At 44.8% G+C, this 22,620-nt stretch overlaps 1 long non-coding RNA gene and 1 pseudogene across 1 annotated transcript; both read left to right on the top strand.

The window, feature by feature from the left end:
- The first annotated feature begins 1,368 nt into the window (after nt 1–1,368).
- On the top strand, nt 1,369–4,641 carry LOC143268370 (small ribosomal subunit protein eS6-like; annotated as a pseudogene).
- A 6,276-nt stretch (nt 4,642–10,917) lies between these two features.
- On the top strand, nt 10,918–20,177 carry LOC143268369 (uncharacterized). The gene is made up of 2 exons (XR_013044224.1): nt 10,918–11,304; nt 19,893–20,177. It is a non-coding gene; the product is annotated as an uncharacterized LOC143268369 (long non-coding RNA).
- The last annotated feature ends 2,443 nt before the right edge of the window (nt 20,178–22,620 follow it).

Below are 22,620 nucleotides of genomic sequence, written 5' to 3'. Positions count from 1 at the left end.
TAGATGTCACTGTGAATTATTTCTTGGTAGCTTGTAGAAACCTATAGATTTTACAGTAAAGGAAGTTGGTTCAGCTTGTCACTAACTAAGAGAAGTCACACTTCAATCTTATTCTTAGTTTATTTTTTCATATTATAAGTCTTCTACAGTGACTTCATTTCAAGTGTCTAGATTCACACACAAAATTTATGCCTCTGAATATTATCGCCATATTCGAAACATCAGGAGATGTATTTTTTGGTATTTCCTTCTTTCTGTTTGGTTTACTCTTAACCCTTGTGAAAATAAAAACAAGCACACAATGAAGCTTCTACATTTCCTAGGCTTACAAGGTTCCAGAGAGCCTTAGATGACCGCAGGGAGGAAGCTGTTGGGTGGTGTATTTAGGTAGACACTTGGCCTAGTGTTACCCAAGTTGTTTTCAAGCTGCAGCGGACGGATTAGTTACTCTTTTAATTGCTTGGCTAAAGCACCAAGATCATGGTCACGGTCAAAGAGTTTATTTTGGCGTACCGTCTACAGGGTTAGAGTCCACGGTAGTATAATGGGGATAGCTGGAGGCAGGCACGGCAGCCGAGACAGGAAGTGGAGCGCTCACATCTTGGACTGCAAGCAGGACGCAGGGAGTGACCTGGAAATGGCATGAGTCTGTACATCCTCCAAGCCCTTCACAGCGACATACTTCATCCTCAAACAGTGCCATCACCCGGGGACTGTGGGTGTCCTTTGGGAGACCTCATCATTCAAGCCACTACAGGTGGAATGCTGGTAGAAGGGGAATCTTGGGAGCTGGGGGGAGATGACTCAGTTGGTCAAGTGCTCACTACACAAGCATGAAGACTTATAATCCCAGCACTGGGGTAGAGTTAGGGGCAAGAGAGGGAAGAGACAGGAGGATTTCTGGGGCTTGTTGCCCAGCCCTAGGCTGCCCAATCAGTGAGCTCCAGGTTCAGTGAGCTCCCTGTCCAAAAAAGGTGGAGAAGAAATTGATGAAAACAGTGCTGTCAGTCTCTGACCTGCACACCCATGTGCACCTACACACACACACACACACACCCCCCCACACACTCACACCCCCACATACTCACCCCCCCCACATACACACTCTCTCTCTCACACACACACACACACACTCATACACACACACACACACAGAGGTGCTGTCAATCTCTGCACACTCATGTGTACCCACACACACACACACACACACACACACACGTGCTGTCAGTCTCTGACCTGCACACCCATGTGTACCTACACATACACACACACACACACACACTCACACACACAGGTGCTGTCAGTCTCTGACCTGCACACCCATGTGCACCTACACACACACACACACACACACACACACGTGCTGTCAGTCTCTGATCTGCACACCCATGTGTACCTACACACACACACACACACACACACACACACACACTCACACACACAGGTACTGTCAGTATCTGACCTGCACATCCATGTGCACCTACACACACACACACACACACACACACACACACACACTCACACACACAGGTACTGTCAGTATCTGACCTGCACATCCATGTGCACCTACACACACACACACACACACACACACACACCTACACACACACACACTCACACACACACACATACACACACATACAGGTGCTGTCAGTCTCTGACCTGCACACCCATGTGCACCTACACACATGCACACATACATACACACACACTCACACATACCACAGGAATCTTAGAGAAATTAATTTGATCTCTAATCAGCAAATAAAATTATACACATTTGAAGTGCAAAACTGATGATTTGGTTAATCAATTGCCCATTGCAGACATCGCTATATCAGTTTTCCATTATGTGGTAAAAATTTTTGATTTTTTTAAAGGTGAACAGAAAAATGTCAGAACTGATATTAAAATCTGGGCCACTTAGAGACATCCTGCCTGTCTGTCAGCTGCTGTCAACTCAAGAGCTAATAAGGTGGCATTTCTCCCTTAAACTGGAGATACTTCAACTCAAAGAAACTAAGAGATTTTTGTGTGTGTGGCACCTCCTTGGCAGTTAGTCACATCAAGATGAAGCTGGGTGCTTCCTTCCCAGGCACCAGCTGTCAGAAACTCATTGAAATGGACAATGAACACAAACTTTGTGCTTTCTATGAAGAGCCCATGACAACAGAAGTCGCTGACGATGCTCTTGGTGAAGAGCAGGCGGGTTATGTGGCCTGAATCAGTGGTAGGAATGACAAGCAAGGTTTCCACGTGAAGCAAGGTGTCCTGACCCATGGCGGAGTGCACCTGCTGTTAAGTAAGGGGCATTCTTTTTATATACTAAGGAGAGCTGGAGACAGGAAGCACAAGTCTGTCCAAAGATGCATTGTGGATGCCAATCTGAGTGTTCTCAACTTGGTTATTATAAAAAGGAAGCAGAGAGAGAGAGAGAGAGAGAGAGAGAGAGAGAGAGAGAGAGAGAAGGATATCTTGAACTGACAGAATACTAATGACCGTGCCTCAGCCGTTGGGGCCTGGAAGAGTTAGTGGAATCTGAAAGCTTTTCAGTCTCTCTGGGGAAGATCATAACCGCCATTATATTGTCAGAAAGCCTTAAAGAAGGGGAGAAGCCCAGGACCAGAGCAGCCAAGATTCGGCCCCTTGTTACTCCATGTATCCTGCAACACAAAGGCCAGTGTGCTGCTCTGAAGGAGCAAAGCACTAAGAAAAGTCAAGAGGAGGCTGCAGAATGTGCTAACCTTTCAGCCAAGAGAGTGAAAGAAGCCAAAGAAAAACACCCGGAACAGATTGTCAAGAGACGTGGGCTGTCCTCGCCGAGAGCTTCTCCTTCTAAGCTGAGTCCAGTCAAAAATAAGTCTGCAGAGGAACAAATAAATGGCCCAACCTTGAAAAAAAGAGAGAGAGAAAGAAATACACAAAGAGTAATTCTTATTTGAAGTTGGAATAAGAACCAACATGAAACTCCAGGCCATCCCAGCTCCCTTAGTTGTTATAATTGGTGTAACAGTACAGCATTTTATGTATTGCAACTGGAACAGAAAATAGATATCTAAATCTTAAGAAATTCCCTACATTTTCTTTTCATAATTATTGTATTCATGGCTTTTTTTTTTCTTTCCAAAATAGGGTCTTACTCTATAGCCCAGGCTAACCTTTAAGACGTTGTACTGCCCAGACTGGCCTCAGACTCACAGCAGTCCTCCTGCATCAGCCTCCTGATTACAAACATTCGCCACCACACCCAGCTCATCCTGTGTATGAAACCTTAAGCCAGTAAAAGAAACTTGAAACTCTTTTTTTTTTTTAAATGCTCTGTCTACTTTTAGCTAATACTTGTAAGAACCAATATTATCCCTCCTCAGTAACTATATTTTCTTGTTTCCTTCAAGGGTCATGTGAAAGACTGTGTATAATTCAGAAAAGTTATTTCTACAGTGAAAAAAAAAAAAAAACTCCACATTTAAATCAATCCAAGTCTGTTCCTGACATCCAGGCCGGATCTAGGACACATCTGGACAGCTGGAAACATCCAAGTTTGATTGACTTTTCCAGCTTTTAGAACATTGAGTACATAAAAGACGAGGCAGTTGCCCTAATCACTATGTTTTGAAGGAGTCAACAGCGTTTCTGTAGGGCTGGCATGCCCATAGCACAGCCCTGGTTTCCTGCCCCACGTCCCTGTCAGACATGCCCCATGCTGGCAGGCGAAGTTAACTTTCAAAGGGTGTGGTTTCTGAGGTTGCCACATGCTTTGCAGTGACTTAAAATATCCCTCTCTGGCTGCCAGATGGCCCAAGGAGGCAGCAAATTCAGGATCCACCGGCTGTAGAGTCTTCTGGGTGCCTTAGGACGAGACCTCTTTCAGGGTCCTTCCCGTTTCTGTTTTTAAACCTCTGGACCACTTTAAGCCTTAAACCAGGACCTTACTCCCCCTCCTCTGTGTAAGTGAAAGCATGGGGTCAGAATGAATTTTGGGCACAGAAAGCAAATGCTGACCTGTTGCCGTTGCCCCCGAGAACATGACTTTTAATTACTCTCCAAAAGAAACTCTTGCTTTTTTCAGCTTAAATTCTTTGGATGCTATGTATACAGGAGGCAAGAGAAACCCCACGGGGAAACAAATCTAGGAGCCTCCAGACAGACCTGCTTCTTGTGGCTACTTGGCAAGAGTTGAGGAAGCAGCCTTGAATAGAGTCGTCAGGGTCAATTCTTCCCTGGATGCAGAGGCATCAGACACAATTCATTCCCAGTTATTGAATGACAGTGCCCGGGGCGATAAGAGAAAAAAAATGGAAAGAAAAGGCAAACAGAGGGGGAAATAATTTTCTATTAGTTGAATGGAAGAGTGAGATAACTTGGGTTTAAAAAGAGAAAAATAAATATACTGCAAAGGAGTTTTTCATCAACTATTTCCTGAGCACTTACTATGTACGAAAAATAGTTGTAAGCTTTGGAGAGATAGTAATCAAGAGACTAGGGGCATTCTTTGGTCTCCTGGGATTCCTAGCCTAGTGGAAGGGCTTAGTTGGCTCCCTAGCCTACCGTATGTGTGTGTGTGTGTGTGTGTGTGTGTGTGTATGTGTGTGAACACAATGGCATCAGTGGAGATACTTCTGAATGATGCTTAAATCAAGACCTGACAGCAATTAGATGAGCAAAGCTCTCTAATTAGTTTAACTTTGTCTTAGTCAGGATTACTACTGCTGTGGTGAAACACCATGACTAAGCAAGGCGGAGAGGAAAGTGTTGGATCGACTTAACATCCTACCTCGTAATCCATCACTGAAAGAAACTAGGGCAGGACCTGGAACAGGAGCTGATGCAGAGGCATGGGAGGGTGCTGCTTACTGACTTGCTCCCCATGGCTTGCTCAGCCTGCTTTCTTACAGAACCCAGGACCACCAGCCCAGGGATGGCTCTACCCACCATGGGCTGGGCCCTTGCCCATCAATCACTAATTAAGAAAACGCCCCACAGGCTTACCTATACCCCTATCTTATGGAAGCATTTTCTTAAGCGAGGTTCCCTCCTTCCAAATGACTTCAGTTTGCGTCGAGTTGGCATAAAACTATCCGGCACAGGCTTCACTTTTCAATGAAGTGATTACAAAAACAAAAACTCAGTTCTGCCAGGTTCATTTCCTCTCGTCCTCGGACGGTTGCCTGCCAAAGCACAACTCAGATTTCTGCAGGAGACAGCTGGGTTGCTGCCTCTTTTCCCTTACACCCTTACATAGACATTGTTCCTCACCTGTTGCTGTATGGTGATTTCTTGGCTTGAGTCTGTCTGCCCCAGCAGATTGGAAGTCACCGAAGATTGGGGGTCATGCCTTGGTAAACTCTGTTGAGTACAGCATAGCTCTGGGATGAGATTTAAGATTAAAAAAAAAAAAAATCAAGACAGATGAGAAAAAGTAGCAGACACTTTCGCAGTATCTTTGCATTGAGAAAAGAGTAGTTTCAAAAGCCCCCCCTCCCCCCAGTGAATGTATTGAATTCTTCTAAGTACCTTGGTACAGGCCCTGTCTCTGCCATGGGCTATGGTGATGAGCAGACTCCACAGGGTTCTGGTTCTTACGGAGCATACAGTACCAAAGAGGAAGATAATTTTATATGTTGACTTCTAAGTACATACATTCCGATTCTACCAGAAGAAGGAGCGCAGTCCTACAGCATCAAAAGAAATGATTTTAGATGAGAATGGGTAGAAAAGCTAAGGTAGCAGATACTTTCTTGCATTTCTTGAATGCCTATGAGAACTGCATTTTGCATTTATATCATTCTTCCCCGCTTATTCTCCTACAATAATTTATGTTTTATACTCAAGATGCAAATTTTCTACTGGGAAAGGGACACCAATCAATGGTCCCTTTAGACACTTCAGCTTCCCGGCCCAGCTCAATTGCTAATAGCAAGACCCACTTTTTGGGAATATAAATACCAGTTAATCATAGCTGGTATTCAGATTCCCTCCAAAACTGTCTCTCAGTTGTTCCGATATTATCCAGTGTGTCAAACCTATTTTTTTTTCATGGATAATTTGGAACTCTAATACTGCTAACACCTGTACAGAGGAGTGTTATTCTTGCACACCGAGAGCTGAGAAGGATAAGCCAAAATTGAAGAAAATGAAACAAAACAAAAAAAATGAGCATCAGGAATTCTCTCTGCGCTCCAAATGTCAGGCAATTACTGCTGGATGCTTACTAGGTATATACAGAATAGCATTTTTCTTTTCTAGCTACAGATCCAAGAATATAACTTGAAGTAACTTCTCAATATTAGATATGAACGCTGGAGGAGCAAGCTGACCTTTCTAATACAACAGAACAATATTCTACTATCACATTGGTGTTTCATGGTGCCCTTTGGAATTTTGGGATGTAAGACAGAAGCTGTGTCTTCCCTCACCTCCTCTCTCCACCGCCCCTCGCCCTCCCCTCTCCTCTTCCTTCCTTCTTTCCTTCCTTCCTTCCTTTCTTTCATTCCTTCATTTCTACCTTCATACTTCTTCTGAATGGTGTCATCTGAACCATGAGGCTGGTGTTAATAATACATATGCTATCAACAGTAAAACAGGATGGAGGCAAGATGGGGTAAGAAAAAATAGTACAACAATACTGGACAATACTATCCATACACACTTTAATGTCTCAGGTTAAAGAAATTGCTTATTAAAAAAAATAAAAGATGGCTTGCTATAATGGTTTAATATCATACTTTAAAAGTCCAAACTATGAGCTCCTTAGTCCTACTCTGGTAGTGGGGCACACATCATTTTCATGAAAAACATGAACTCAGTTGTTACGAATAAAGACAGCAAGATGAAGAAGACATAGTAAAAGAAATGAAATGAAGTATCAAGAGAAGAACTTTACCACCAAAGCAGACACTTCTCCAAAGGTGTGCCCTGTCTGTGCCTACCCTGTCAGCCACAGCTAACAGCCATATGCAGGATGTACTGCCTCTGGGCTGTCTAAATCATGCATTCTCAACAGATGAGAAATCACCCCCGGAGGTGAAATTTGATTATGTGTGTGTGTAAAATTACTTTTTAATATATAAAGCATGGATATATATATACAATGTATAAGCAAGTATATAGCATAACTGTGGTTAAAATCTATAGGGTGGCAATTAGGAAAAAAAAAAAAGGTCTAAAAAAAGATTCTTTCCTGGGAGAGTAATAATGAAAACAAGTGGTTGAGAAATGCTATCTTAGTGGTCGGCTCGTGCTGTGTAGAGAAGATAATTCACCTCTGGAGAAGCTACTTAATCTCGAGTAACTTGATATTTATGCAACAACATCAACTGGGAAAGGACATTATGGGATAAAGCAAAATGGTAGTGTGGGAAAAAATGATAGTGAGGCTTACAGCAAATACATAGGTTCATCAACAGACTTGCTACAAACTCCAGAAGTGTAGGAAAGAGAAGGAGGGGAGGTAAAGTCCTTTGTACCTGTACAGAATCTACAGCTTTGTTGTGCACATGACCAGTAGATGTTCTCTTAGCTTCCCTTACTTAATTGTCTGGCTGAGTTAATGGAGGTTATTTATGCCTGTGGTATACCTAGGCAGGGCACATGTCACTTTGAACACTCTATGTTGGTGGGTGACTCACTGTTACACGCTACACTTCTGATCTCTTCGGTTGACCTCTTTGCTTACCAAGACTCGGTGTGTTTGTTCCCTGAGCTGTATATCCAACTTGCATTTACTGGCACATTACTTATTATTCAATGAGACAGCAGATCAACCAGTGTGTGGAAAAAGACATAGGATTGTAGTTTCTACAACGAGCAAGTTGAATGCTTTATAAAGAGTCAGTACGGAGAACAGCAAAGATGGTGGTACGCTTGTTCTTAGCCATAGTCAAACACAGGCTTGGAGCAGTTAGAGCTTTGGATAAGATGAGCTTGGGGTTTTACCAGAGGATTATAAAAGAAGCAGAGAAAATACAGGAATTAAATATATATTTTTATATTTTTATATCTATTTAAATAAAAAGGAAACTGTGAAGGGTGTAAGAAACTGCAAATATAGGCTTAGTTAACTGAAGGTCACCGGGGTAACAGAGTCATACTGAGATATTGGCGGTTGTGACCACAGGATGGAATGTTTGAAATTAAGATTATGAAGGGGGTCCAGTTAATGAAAATGGCAAAGCGGTCCAGTTGCTTGTTGCTCTGAAGAGGCCATTTCAAGAGGGTTGACTAAGAGAACATAAGACATCAGACTAATGAAAGGGTATTAAAATCACCAAGAACTGCCCCAGCAAAAGCGTGTTGGCTAAGTTTTATGTCAACTTCACACTAGCTAATGTCATGCGAGAGGAGGGAACCTCAGTTGAGAAAATGCCTTCATAAGCCTGGGCTGTAGGCAGGCCTGTATGGCATTTTCTTAATTACTAATTGACAGGGGAGGGCCCAGCCCATTGTGGGTGGTATTCCCCCTGGGCTGGTGGTCCTGGGTTCTATAAGAGAGCAGACTGGGCAAGCCGTAAGAGCAAGCCAGTAAGCAATTCCCCTCTATGGCCTCTGCATCAGCTCCTGCCTCCAGGTTCCTGTGATGTTTGAGTTCCTGCCCTGGCTGCTTTCCATGATGATCAACTGTGATCTGGAAGAGTAAGCCGAATAAAGCCTTTCTTCCCCAAGTTGCTTTTGGTCCTGGGTGTTTTATCACAGCAGTAGAAGCCCTAAGTAAGACAAAAGAAAAAAAAAAAGACAAAAGAGCTGGAGAGAGACAACAGCATGGCTCAAAAATGCAGTTTACTGAGTGACAAGTCCGTGAGTGAGCCACGTGCTTGGGGGACAGAGAATGTTCATTACATGAGATCATGATGGAAAGCGTTGGGGGGGCCACACCTGAGGGTGTGGGTTACAAATGAGTGTTGAGGGCTGGAAGGTCAGGCTGGGGTAGAAGGAAAGATCTGGGGACGGTGTTTCAGATCGTGGGTCATAGAATGCACTAAAGCTGAGTGGTAGGTGGAACTCGCCGTATTGTGTCAGTGAGTTCATGAGGTAGGGCGGCTGTAGGCTGAGGGAGTCCAGATGTTGAACTGAGGGTGTTTTCATTTTTTTGCCATTTACTATTAGTAGATAAACAATTATGGTTAGGCTGCTGTCTTTCGATGGTTCTCAACGGGCTAATCTTGACTGATGTTGTCCTTCTATCCCGAATTCATTCTCACATGAAGTTTCAGGCTGTGCCTACAGTTATAAATATGGACAAATAGTCAAACACATGAAAATATGAAAGGCAAGATGGAACTCTATAGAAAGCCAGAAAACAAAAACCGAGTTTGTATCCACATTCACTTAGAGGTGACAGTCTCAGAAGCTTGCCTCCCTACAAACTCCAGATGTTATCTTTGTGTGTTGTTCTGCATGCTTGCTACCTTAGAATGTCACGTCTTCAAACCTGTGATTTTTTCCCCCATTGAACTAGAGGTAAACAGTTAATTCTGTCACTTCTACTTCCTTTTGGCTTCCCACTTACTATTGTTTATTGATTTGAGAAGAGATACAGACCTGTCGCAAGTAACCGAGTGTAGGGCTGGTTTGATGAGGCACTGTCTCTTTAAGCAGAACAGCAGTGCTGAAAGTCAAGATGCCAGGAAGATGCTCGAGCAAGGTGTGATGAGACTAAGGACCGCTCTGTTTTCATGAGACCAACGCGCAGTGACACCAGCCTGTGCAGGTCCAGTGTTTCCTCTCCAGCAGTCTTCAGATCTATTCTTGTATTTGGTCGCTTATTTCAGCGATGTTCTGGTAGTCAAAAGATGAGCTTTCTGCCGGGCGGTGGTGGCGCACACATTTAATCCCGGCACTTGGGAGGCAGAGGCAGGTGGATCTTTGTGAGTTTGAGGCCAGCCTGGTCTACAGAGTGAGTTCCAGGAAAGGCGCAAAGCTACACAGAGAAACCCTGTCTTGAAAAAACAAAAACAACAACAACAGCAACAAAAATGAGTTTTCTATGAAAAGACTTTATTTTTAGCTTTAAATGTTGTGTGTCCCCCCCCCCCCCCCATGACTTGATAGATATATAACGCTGGCTGACTTGGAACTCGTTATATAGATCAGGTTGACCTTGGATTTCCAGTGATCCTCTACCCAGGTGCCATTAGTATAGGCATGGGCCACCATGTTCAGCATCCTTAAAGAGATTGTAACAAAGGACCGTGGAGAGGGATAATAGAACTAGCGAGGGAATCAGAGGACTAGAGAGACTAGTAATGTTGGGCAGCTGTTACTGCTTGTAGGTTTGAGGGGACCAGGGGAGTGAATGGAGAGAACCCAGCAGGAACCGTTTCTATGGCAACGGTCATACAACCAGGAAGAGGGCCGCGTAGATGGCTGCCCACACCCGCCAAACCTAGTCCGCCAGGAGACGGGTAGGCAGGACACATGCTTAGGTCTCTCTCTCTCTTCCTACCCACGGAGTCTCATGTGATTGATGGAATCCAATTGGAAGGCAGAAGTTCAAGAGCCCAGGCTGTGTCATCTAAAGTGGTCAGAGCAAACCAAACCTAGTCGCTTCAACTCTTCCATTCTTCAAAAGTCTGCCTTACAGTTCCTCCCAAGAGGAAGTCTTCATTAAATTCTGAAAGCTTAGACATCTGAAATCATTCTCTCAAGACCAGGGTCTTGATATGTAGTTTAGGTTGGCTTTGAACCTGTGTTCCTCCTGCCTCAGCCCTGCCCCCCCCCCCCCCCCCGCTGGGATTGCTTGTGTGTGCCACCATCTGGATGCAAAATTCCTTTTTGTTTTTACGCCACGGAGTTTTAGAGAAGGTGCAATGGATAGAACACGTCAGGAAATAACGCACTGAATGATAGCTGGAAGCCAAGCTATCCTGCTTGTGATTGGTCAGTTCAGGTTTGCAGGGAGGGACTTAGCGGGAGGTCCTGTGAATCTGCCAGCAGGCCCCAGAATTTACATATCTCCCACCTAGACCTAGAGATAGCCCCAAGGCAGGTGGGAGAGCCGGCTCCTGAGGGAAAGCAGAGAATGTTTGTTTTATGTTGGGGAGAAAAAAGTGGGTCTGTCCACTGGGACTAAGCTAGGAGTGTAGTGTTTGAGATGGACCCTGTGAGGGCATCTCTTGTCTAGGAAGAAAATGGCCGGAGCTGGGCCACATGTGCCTAGTTATTCTTCTCCAAAGTACCCAGCGCAGAAGTCCTACAAGAGCACTGTAGCAGACAAGTGAGGACACTGGAGACGTTTGTCTTTTCCCATGCTTTCAGGAGTTAGGCACACCACGGATGGGAACCCACAGATGAGCGGCTTCACCCCAAGTAAGAACATGAACTGTTGCTGGAGACGTTCTGTAAGGAAGGGAGTGTCTTTCGCCCATTCGTCATGGGATTGGGATTGTCACAGCTGACACTCTAATGACCTATCATTAACTCGGCTTTTGCAGATCGTGAAACAGAGGCTTGGCAACGTGAAGGGGCTCGCTCAGGGTCAGGGAAGCTAGTTAGGGGCAGAGCTAGGATTCAAATCTAGACAGTTTGGCTCCCGAGCTAGTGTTCTGACCTCCTTCCCATCATGTCACAGGCCTGTGAACAAATAATTACAGTGTAACACATGAGGTAAGTGCTAATGGAGGGCTCTATGGAGGAAGGAGTGACTAAACAGATCTGAGAGTCAGCTTTTGTACAAATTCCCTTGTCTCCTACCAGAAATGAGCATAACAGAGTCCTCTTAGGACCTGCGATATGATTACTTTAAACACAGCCTCAGAGATGGAGGTCAACTCATGTTGCTCTGCTGCCCCCTCATACATAACAACACTTAAAATAATTTCTTCCTCACACCCTGGATCCCCTCCAAGAGTTTTGTTCCAGCTTTTGGACAAGGCAGAAACAGGAAAAGGATGTGCTAATGTTTCCTGACTAGAGTCCTAAGTTGGAATTTGGGATAGTTGTATAATGAAAATCTTGTTAGGGTTCTATGGCATATATATGTATTATCCGTATTCATCTGTCATAATAAATGTGCCGTATAAAGTCATAAGCATCAGGCGTATGACTGGTTAAATCTTCACATTTCTATGGTTTATAGGTCTGTGTTGAGTAAAGGTTGTTTATCAATATTTCTTACCTCAAATACTTTCTCTCTCTCTCTCTTTTTTTGCCATGACAGTAATAATTTAGTAGCAACATCATATGATTTCTGCTAGTAGCACAAAGTAAATTTACTTCTCTGTCTCATCCCTCCAGGAAGAACTTGTTTCCCATTACTGATTTGTCTCTCAGGGTGTCTTTGAAATATCGAGCATCTCTGTATTCTTACATTACTCGATATAAGAGTGTTGTTAAGTTTATTTGGCCAGAGTGGACTCTGTAAGCAGGTGCTATTCAGTGCCGCCAAGTGATGGTCTATTCATGCCAGGATATTAAACACATCCTGTAGTCTGGTGTAAACACCAGGTGGGATTCTAATCCATTCAGTACCGGGCCGTTTTTCATTCCTCCTTAGTGAATGAAGATCTGTGGGAAGTCCCTGTGAGGAATTCTCTATACCTTAGAAGTCAGCAAGTTTCACTCCAAAATGCTACAAAAAGACCACTGGTTCGGTCACTCCCAAGCCTCCTCTGTATATAACCTCTTCCTTGGAACAATCTCAGAAGCTCTCAGTGAAGTCCCGAGTTGACACGTAGGTCCTTTCTTGAGCTAATTTGCCTTCTTTTGGAGACATTCTCTTTCCTTTCCAAAGTTGAAATTGTCTGGGAGTCAAGTCCCTGACTCATTGTTGGATAACTCTCCAATTATAAATAGAAGACGACAAAATGAGACCAGGCGACCCTCACGACCACGTGGGCAATAGCTGGGTTACGGTCACCAAGGAAGAGTCTGGTCTACAGGATCAGAGGTGGGAGGAGAGCCTGCTTACACATCTGGTCCGCTGTTACCGCACAGCTGTTCATGGGGACCGCAGCTCTGTTTTTTTCACTCCTCAGCATGCCAGCAACACTAGCATGAGGGGTCTGATACACAGAGTCATTTGGGAGGCATGGGCACAGCAATAACTTTTCAAGACAAGAGGTTACATCTTCTGACGACTTATCCATCATGAAATGAAATAATCTGAAAACTGACAAGTGTGGCAAACTCCTGGCTGTCTCCTACACTGATTTTCTTTTTGCTCATAGTCACAGAATTCGGAGTACATGCATGGGAGCCACTGTGACGCTATGTTGGCCATGCGACTAATCTTTGGTCAGTGGGAAATAAGCAGAGATGCTGCGATGTCTGGGTTGTGACCTGAGAGAGAAGGGCGTAGCCAGTTGATGGAAGGTAACTGAGTTCCGGCTCTCGAGGTGACCTTTTGAGTCCTGAGCTGCTCAGTTGCAGACTGTTGAATGAGGTAGGAAAACACACCCATTATCGTTAGCTCCTATCAGTTTGGGTATCTATCAGGTAGGCCTGACAGGCTTTTATTGCAAGCTGGTGACTTGGGAGTTGAGAACAACAATATCAGCTTCAGTTGGGAGCATGTCCTTATGGCTCCAACTCTTCTGTTTTCCACACATAGCCTAACTTCTCTCACAGACAGCTTGCCTGGAGTCTTCATGGCTTCCTTTTGGGGGTTCTATAGTGAAAGGAAGGGCCATGATAGCTAGCCTCAGTTAGAATAGGGGGTGGGGATCTTGATTTTTTTTTACCTAGACTCCAAAACTGCTCCTAACCGTCACTCTTTTAAATGTTGCTGCATTTCTTTGGCACACCCTAGGAGGGATGTCTGCAAGAGCAAAACCGATTTCTCAGCCATGACTACAGTGTTTGAATTTGTTGCTAGGACATCTGTTGAATTTCCAAATTCTATCTTAGGAAAGAAATATAATTTTTCTTTGATGCTACATTCTTCCTTAGGCAGAAATACAAGGAAACCACTGTTTGTGGTGGCTTTTTGGCAGAACTCTCAAGGGCAGCCTGGGTCTGGGAACCCACAATCCAAGAATAAGGAACCATTTACATACAAAAATGTTGGATTTGGGAGGATGCTAGGTTTAGTATGCTCATGAAGCCACCGACTTACAGGGTCAAAGAGCTTATTTTTCAGGCAAGTATATTTTACTGTTTATGGGAGACTACCAAAATAATTATTTCCTGTGTGGGTCAGCAGGAGTGAGGTAATCTCAAGGAAAATGTTCCATTGTGCTTATTGGGCTGGGCGGGGCAGTGACTCCAGACGTCCCTTAAAGAAACAGTCATTGTAGTAAATGGTGAAGTCTGATTTGTATGTGTGCGGGAAAGAGGCTCATTTTTCTTTTCTTTTTTTCTCACGAGAGACAACACACATGATTGTACACATATATCTGCATAGTCTCATTCATGTTTCAGTGGGTGCACTTATAAAGTGGGTTCATTTACATAATGTATGGATGTTCTAGGAAGATAATTCCATGTGAGCCAGAATATAACATGTCCTATTTCCATCAATTTGGAAGGAGACATTTACCTTGTACTTGTCTGCCTTGAGTCACTTGAGATGTTCTGTTTGCCTTTCTCTTCCTAGCCTGCGCTAACGGGCCTGTAGTAACCTCATTAACTACTCTTGAATGAATGAATGGTTTGCCAAGGAAGTAGATTCCAGTGGGGTGATGCCTACCTCCAATCTAACCTGTCCTGGTACTGTAACTCTGGCTGAACGGTTACCTTGCTAGCCAGGACTAGAATTTGCCTCAGGCAACAAGCTTCCTTATTTCCGAGATTAAGTAACTCTAGGTTTCATATGTCCATCCTTCTAAGAATCGGAGAAGTAGGCACAGGATTGCCCACACCTTGTGGGATACTGGCACAGCATGCTGAGTGATCATGACAGTTGGATCAACAGGTGACAGACCATCGAACCAGATCGAGTAGGATTCCACTTCCGGTCCATCTGCCAGAGGACTTTGGACACACACTGCCCGATACACTTCGTTCTGCTCAGCTTCCTCATCTGCTATGCTATAGGAGCTTAGAATATGCATTGCAGTTTGTAGAGCTTCATATTATAATACAGAATGTTCAGTGGTTACCCATTTTTGTTGTTGTTGTTGAGTGTCTGTTAGGTGCGGCCGTGTATTGGTGCTGGAATGCAGACGTGAACAAATCAGGTGTGGTTCCCGTCTGTAAGAAATTTAGCCTCTAACAGAGGAGATAAGCACAGGACAAAAAAAATCTATGACCTAATTCTAAATTGTATTCATTTATGGGAAACAAACTGCATGTTGAGGTAGGGAATACATGGAAATTCACAAGGCGGTAAAAAATTGACTGTCAAGGCAAGATGTGCCCACTGGCACAATGGCATGACATGCCTGGTACAGTAATAACCAACTGTTTCCTGGTTGGGTTTGAGGCTTGTTCCACCGGAGAGAACTAATGCCTGGCACTGTAAACTTGGTTAAAAGCCCATGGCTGGGAGGAGGCCTAGCGGTAGCAACCTACAGCTGTTAAATGGATAATGGTGCTGAACTGCCTCTGAGTATCTGTGTCTATACCCATAAAGCGGTTTTGTTTTCAGCCTTGGTCGGAGAAGCTCCTCTTTTCAGTGAGCTGTGCTTAATGCAGAGACTCAAAATTGGTTCAAGCACTGAGAGTAAACAGCTTTTGAGTGCTTGTCTCTAAGTGGGACATCTAGATCACTCTCCCCCGCTGTGGGATGTCTTTCTGTACGCTGTGAATATGTGTTGCTCCGATTGGCTGATAAATAAAGCTGTTTGGGCCTATGGCAAGAAAGCTTACAGCCAAGCGGGAAATCCAAGCAGAGCTACAGCAAGAAGAAGGGCAGAGTTGGGGGGTGCCAGCCTGCCGCCTAAGGAGTGACAAGATGCCAGGAGACCGGTAATGCCACGGTCACATGGCGACATATAGATTGATAGAAATGGATTGGGTTAAGACATAAGAGATAGCTAGCAAGAAGCCTGACCCATAGGCCATACAGTTGGTAATTAATATAAGTCTCTGAGTGATTATTTTATAAGCAGCTGCAGACTGGGTGGGAGAGATTCATCTGACTGCGGGACCGGGCACGACACGGGAAAACTTCCGACTACACTCTCCAAGGATGAAAGAACATTGCAGAAGTGAACACGGGGTGGGGAGCTAGAAGGAATGAAATGCTGTCTTGTGCACATCACATAGGCTTTATACTCACAAATTAAGCAGCTGTGGTTACTTGCACAAGACCTGAACAAGATGAAGACTCATCACATTATATCATGAGGCTGCCACCTCTTCCTGTGGTGTTATTGGTAGTCAGTGGTTGCTAGGAGAGGGAGACACATATTCTTCAGGGGTGTAGCTACTGTTAAGTTAACCATGCTCCAGAAAATGCACCCACCCCATGTTCATGTAGGCAATTGTAATTAGACTCCATGAGTCACATCCCCTACTTCCAACAAACAAGTTAAACACATGAAAACAAGAAGGAGACTCTCTGAGAAGAAGAAATTCAGCAGAAATGGGCAGGAGGTGCGAGAGTCTGTCATGGGTGAATGCAAATGTCCTGGTTTGCTTTCAGTTGCTGTATAAATACCACAACTAAAAACAACTTTTGGAAGAAAGGGTTCATTTCATCTTACAGCTTATATAGTCCTCATGAAGGAAATCAGAGCAGGAACTCAAGACAGGGACCAGAGGCAGGATCTGAAGCAGAGCCACGGTGGAATGTTGTTTACTGACTTGCTCCTCATGGCTTGCTCAGCCTGTTTCCCTATAGAACTTAGGATCACCTGCCTAGGGGTGGTGCCACCCACAGTGGGCTGCCCCCCCACACCCATTATTAATCAAGAAAATGCCCCATAGACTTTCCTACTGGTAATCCAATAGAGGCATTTTCTCAGGTGAAGGTCCCTTTCCCAGGAGACTCTAGCTAGTGTCAAATTGACAAAAACAAAACAAAACAAAACACCCACCCACCCACCCACCCACCCAACCAACCAACCAAACAAACAAACAAAAACAAAACAAAACAAAAAACCTAACTGGCACAGTAAAAGGGAACAAAATCATTGTATACATATATGAAATTGTCAAAGAATAATATTTTTTTTTTAAAAAACGAAGGAAGACAACTTAAAGAAGAAAAAGTAAAAAAAAAAAAAACAAAACAAAAAAACCCATCATCAAAAACTGCCAGGAGAAGACACAAGCTTTGGGGAGCAAGAAAAGGGAAGAACATCACAGAGAGGCAGCAGCTCGTGTGAAGGACCCAAGGGCTAAAAAGAAGTGGTGTTTTAGAGGAGAAAGCACAAGGAGACACAATGTCAGGAGTCTCCTGTGGGATGAGGGGGTCGTGTGTCCTAAATGGTGGCAGATGTCTTTTTTGTTGTTGTTGTTTTGATTTTTCAAGACAGGGTTTCTCTGTGTAGCTTTAGAGCCTGTCCTGGATCTCTCTCTGTAGACCAGGCTGGCCTTGAACTCACAGAGATCTACCTGCCTCTGCCTCCTGAGTGCTGGTGGGATTAAAGACGTACACCACTACCACCTGGCTGCTTGCCATTCTTAATAGAGGTCCTGAGTTTGGTTTCGATCACCCACATTGTGGGGCTCAGGGGTGGCTGTAACCCTAGTTCCAGATGATCCAACACTCTCTTCTGGCCTCCACAGACACTCCCCACATACATGGTGTATACACACACATACACATAAAAATAAAAAATAATCAAACACAGAAACACAAAAAAGCTTGAGTGAGGTCTTCCCTTCTGAGCTTGAGGGAAGTCCTCTCACCATGGATTTAAGTTCTCATCTCAGCTGATTAACAGTGGTCAGAATGGAAAGTTGCACTTCATCTAAAATGCAAGGAAGAAAACAAGTCCTGGACGAGGAACTGGTGGAGCTTGTGGTTCTGCCTCAAGCGTCAAAACCACGGTGGGAGTTGCCATCCATGTTCAGCCAGCCTTTGGGAATGGAGGTTTGTGAACATGCTGAGGCTGAAGCGTATAATATTATGTACGCTGTCTGTTTCGTGATCTTTTAGCATAAAAACCATCTGGGAGACATTCTCGCTCATGGATGTCGTTAGGAGGCCTTCATATTCCAGTTCTCAAATGGTACAGTGCTTGGCGTGTGTGCGTGAGTGTGCGTTTATCACCCATGTGTAGGTAGATGACACACTGATGGTTGTCAGATGTTCTGTCTTCCCTGGGGCTTTTTAGCTCGGGGTCTCTATAAACTTGGTCGGGAGGAAAATTACATCTTCATTTCCACTATCCCCTCTAGCTGAAATTTAACACTGATATATTTAGGCAACGAACCACGGTAATTTTAGCTTAACTTGTGACTTTGTCATCAGTAGAAATCACAGATATTTTCTTACCACCGGATGTTGATGCAAAATATTCCTTTGGAAAAAAAAAATTAAAGCCAAGTGTTGAGGCGCACACCTTTAGTCCTAGCACTTGAGGGCTGAGACAGGACTGATGTGGGACCCAAGCTGGACTGGGTTATACAGTGAAATCCTGTATCAGAAAACTAAATGGGGGTCTGGGGATGTAGCTCAGTGTTAAAGTACTTTCACACACACACAAGGCTTGAAGTTTGAGCCCCAGCAGTACACTTATTCACCCACCCCCACCCTCCCACCCACCCACACCCTCCCACCCACACCCATTCACCTACCCACCCCCACTCACCCACCTACCAAACCAACCACTGACCCTTCCCTCAAATATTTGAAAATCATGTTTTTATTTATTTGTTTGTTGTTTTTTTTTTTCCCCCAGACAGGGTTTCTCTGTGTAGCCCTGGCTGTCCTGAAGCTCACTCTGTAGTCCAGGCTGGCCTCGAACTCAGAGATCCGCCTGCCTCTGCCTCCCGAGTGCTGGGACTAAAGGTATGCACCACCATCTGAAGTTGCTGAAAACTGTGTTTTAATAGTTTAGGTGGGTTTTTTATTTCACAATCATATGTATTTTATTTTATACATTTAAAAAGATTGAGATAAGGCTTTCAGATGAGTAAAGGGATCCTGGACACAAAGGTTAAGAATAGTCAGGCTTAATTACCGGGATGTAATAGGGGTGTTGCATTTTAAACAAATCTCATTCTCATATTCACTTCCATATGATCTGTTACTTGAGTTTGGGTAGCAAAAAAGGAAAAGTCGAGAAGTACTTGTGAACCCCTCATCTGCATGGATACATCATACACATTCTGTCCAGTTTGTAGACCAAGTCAGAGACTGGATTTCCAAGAATTAGAAAGAGGGATAGATTGAGACATTAGACAGATCCGAGAGACTGTGCCCATAATCTCGGGTACAAATTGTACATTTCCGCAACTGTTCTCTAAGTAGTGATCTGAAAGAAGCGTAGACATCTTATTTTTTTGAAGCTATGACCTCCAAGACCTGGACAAAGTCCAGCAGCCAGCCAGAGCCCTTCCAGTCCCTCTGGGCTGTAGCCTCAGAGTCCTCAGGGACCACATCTGAAGACATAGTGCGAATCCTTATTCAGTCTGCCACTTCCCACTGCTCAGCCACCTTACAGAGTCTATTTTTAGGAAGTCTGAATTTCTCAGCAAAGACAGCAACAGCAAGTCTGAGAGGTTAGCCGAATGTCTGAGGTGGCACCCCGAATTAATCACTATGTTCTCACTCTCTCTGCTGGAATGAAAATGCTTCTATTTCTGCACTTGGGAGGGAGGGACAAGAGAGAAGAAATGTCTGATCATGTCATCAAAGATTTTAAAACTGGATGTAAAAATTAACAGACGATGCAACCATTATACTCCACAGTGTATGAGCTAATCAGCTCGCCCTCCCTCCCTCCCTCCCTCCCTCCCTCCCTCCCTCCCTCCCTCCCTCCCTCCCTCCCTCCCTCCCTCCCTCCTTCCCTCCCTTCCTGGTCTTATTCGGCCCAGTCTAATTTTGAACTCTCTCTCCACAGGAGTATAAGGATTCTAAACGTGTGCCACAGCATCTGACACCCAAGTGCTGGTTTCTGATGACCCGTCTCCTGTCCATCCACACAGCCCAGGAGAAACTATGCTTCAATGACAAAGAGCAGGAAACCAAGGCACTCACCAGCATCCCCTAGATCACAATTTCAGAGCCAGGAGCAGTGTGCCTGAGTTCTCTGTGGACGTTTCATCTAGGTCTTTTCATCAATTAAATGCACTAAAAGCTCCCACACGAGGCTTTTCTTAGATTATATGGGTGAACTGGAAAAGCACCTGATCAATGTGTTTGTCGGTCTGTAGTTCCTGTTTTCCTAGACAACGAATACTAAGAAACTGGCTTATGATCTGGGCCACTTCCTTTCCTCCTAATCCCACCCACCCACCCCCACCCTCACCCCGAGACCATCTCCCTCTCAGGCCTCCCGGTTTCCTCTCTCTGATGTATCTCGTCGTCGATTTGAAATCTTGCTGCTTTCTCTATCAACTTAAACAACTCTCCCCATCCCACCCCCGATTTCACATCTCCCCTGGCTCTCTTGGCTCTCATCCTCACTGTTGACATCGACCTTTCTCTGTACCACGCGCTAGCTTAGCGGTAAAGACCGGATCCCTGGAGGCAGTGCCCGTGGTTTCCCAGGGATGCCCACGGCTGCCAGAGAGACGTGTTGAATTCTGGGGTTCGTGTTGCTGGCCACAGGGTCTCAGCCCCAGTCTCCAGCAGTTTTTCTCGGCGATCGTTTTCTGCCCAGTGGCCTTGCTCCTTTGCCTTCCTTGGTCTTTCTTGACTTAAAACCGAATTAGCAAGTGAAAGATGGTAATTGATTATCCTTTCCAAACCTCCACAGTGGAAAGTCGCCAAGATTTAAGGGACAGGTGGGGAGGAGCAGTTTGCAATCTGACCCGAGCTGAGTTTGCAGCTTGCTGCGGTCCTGAGCTGGGGTCCCCTGAGTGCCACCGCCTAAGCCCCGCTCACCAGTTCCCACGCTGCGAGCGCTCAGAAGTCAGGTTGGGCCCAGAGCTTAAGGCAATGGATGCCAATCATACGAAGCAGATGTTCTCAATACTGGATCTGCGATGCTGATGCCTTCTAAGTCCGTGACGGAGAAGCAGGTGTGTGTGCTGTGCCATACTGCGGGGCCTCTTCACTGAGCTCAGTTCAGAGAGGAAGCTCTAAGAATGGCATGAGGAGCCATGGTGACTAGCCTGCCACAGCTCAGTCCTTCCTCAGTGTCTTTTCATCGCGGGCCCACTGAACTCTCTGTGGGTCTACAAGCAGGCCAGGCAGGCTTTTTTTTTTTTTTTTTTTTTTTTTTTTTGTTTTGTTTTGTTTTGTTTTTCGAGACAGGGTTTCTCTGTGTAGCTTTGCGCCTTTTCTGGAACTCACTTGGTAGCCCAGGCTGGCCTCGAACTCACAGAGATCCGCCTGCCTCTGCCTCCCGAGTGCTGGGATTAAAGGCGTGTGCCACCACCGCCCGGCTAGCTTTAGGCTTTTATTGGTAGCATACACTGTGCCTGAAAAGTAAGTTCACCTCCTGCCTGTGGTCTGGACAGTTCTCCTCATTCTCCACACCATGGTGATCCTGCCCACACAAGCCTCTCCAGGTAGCTTAGGGCTTTCTTCCTGGATGTTTTCTCAAGGTATAAATTCTTTGGGGATAAGGGGATACCCTTTATCTTCCTTGGATGCTCTCTGAACCAGTCTGTTGGGGGGAATGAATGCATTTTTAAGATGACTTATACGACATATAGACATTTCTAGTCTTACTTTTCTGTTTACGAGTCAGCGGCATGACTGCAGTTTTTCCAGAAGAGACATGTAACGATTTGGTGTCCCAAACATGAGTAAATGTCCCCGCTAGGAGCAAGAGCAGGAGAAATCAGCCCAGAGCCAACTCCCCGGGGATGAGATTTCCCCACATTTCTAGTCTCCATCCTGTGTCTGCAATGAACAGAGTGAGGGGCCAGGCACTCCCAATCTGAGCAGCCTGAGCTATCAGGACAGCTACATTCTGTGAGCACAAAAGCAGTCTGGAGTTGTTCTCAAGGCAACGTGTAAAAGACAATGACCGTATCTACTTAGTGTTATGGGTGTTTCTAGACAAACGCTAGATTCACCTGGACCTTGCCTTAATTCTTTTCTTTCTTTCTTTCTTTCTTTCTTTCTTTCTTTCTTTCTTTCTTTCTTTCTTTCTTTCTTTCTTTCTCTCTCTCTCTCTCTCTCTCTCTCTCTCTCTCTCTTTCTCTCTCTCTCTCTTTCTTTCTTTCTTTTTTTCAAGACAGGGTTTTTTCTAGCTTTAGAGCCTGTCCTGGAACTCTCTCTGTAGACCAGGCTGGCCTCGAACTCAAGAGATCCACCTGCCTCTGCCTCCAGAGTGCTGGGATTAAAGGCGTGTACCACCAGCACCCAGCTCTGCCTTAGTTCTTAATAGTATTCTCCCATTCTTCTTCCTTGCTCTTTCTTTAAGAGACAGGGTCTCATCATGTAGCTCAGGCTGGCTGCAAAACTGTGTAGACCAGGCTAGCACTCAAACTCTTGATCTGCCTGCTTCTCCTTCATGATAGCTTCTATATTCTCTCATGTCACTGCTCAGCTCCTTCTCCCCTTCCCAGGTACCTCACCTTCCTGTTTCCAGAAGAAAGCACATAATTTCAATTTCATTGTGTGTACCTATGGGAAATTAGTAAAGACTCTGTCTCTCTCTCGTTTGTAGTCAC

Source organism: Peromyscus maniculatus, chromosome 13, assembly GCF_049852395.1.
Source record: "Peromyscus maniculatus bairdii isolate BWxNUB_F1_BW_parent chromosome 13, HU_Pman_BW_mat_3.1, whole genome shotgun sequence".
Classification (NCBI taxonomy): Eukaryota; Metazoa; Chordata; class Mammalia; order Rodentia; family Cricetidae; genus Peromyscus; species Peromyscus maniculatus.
The sequence above is the reverse complement of the archived record's forward strand: the minus strand, read 5'-3'. Positions and strand labels throughout refer to the sequence as shown.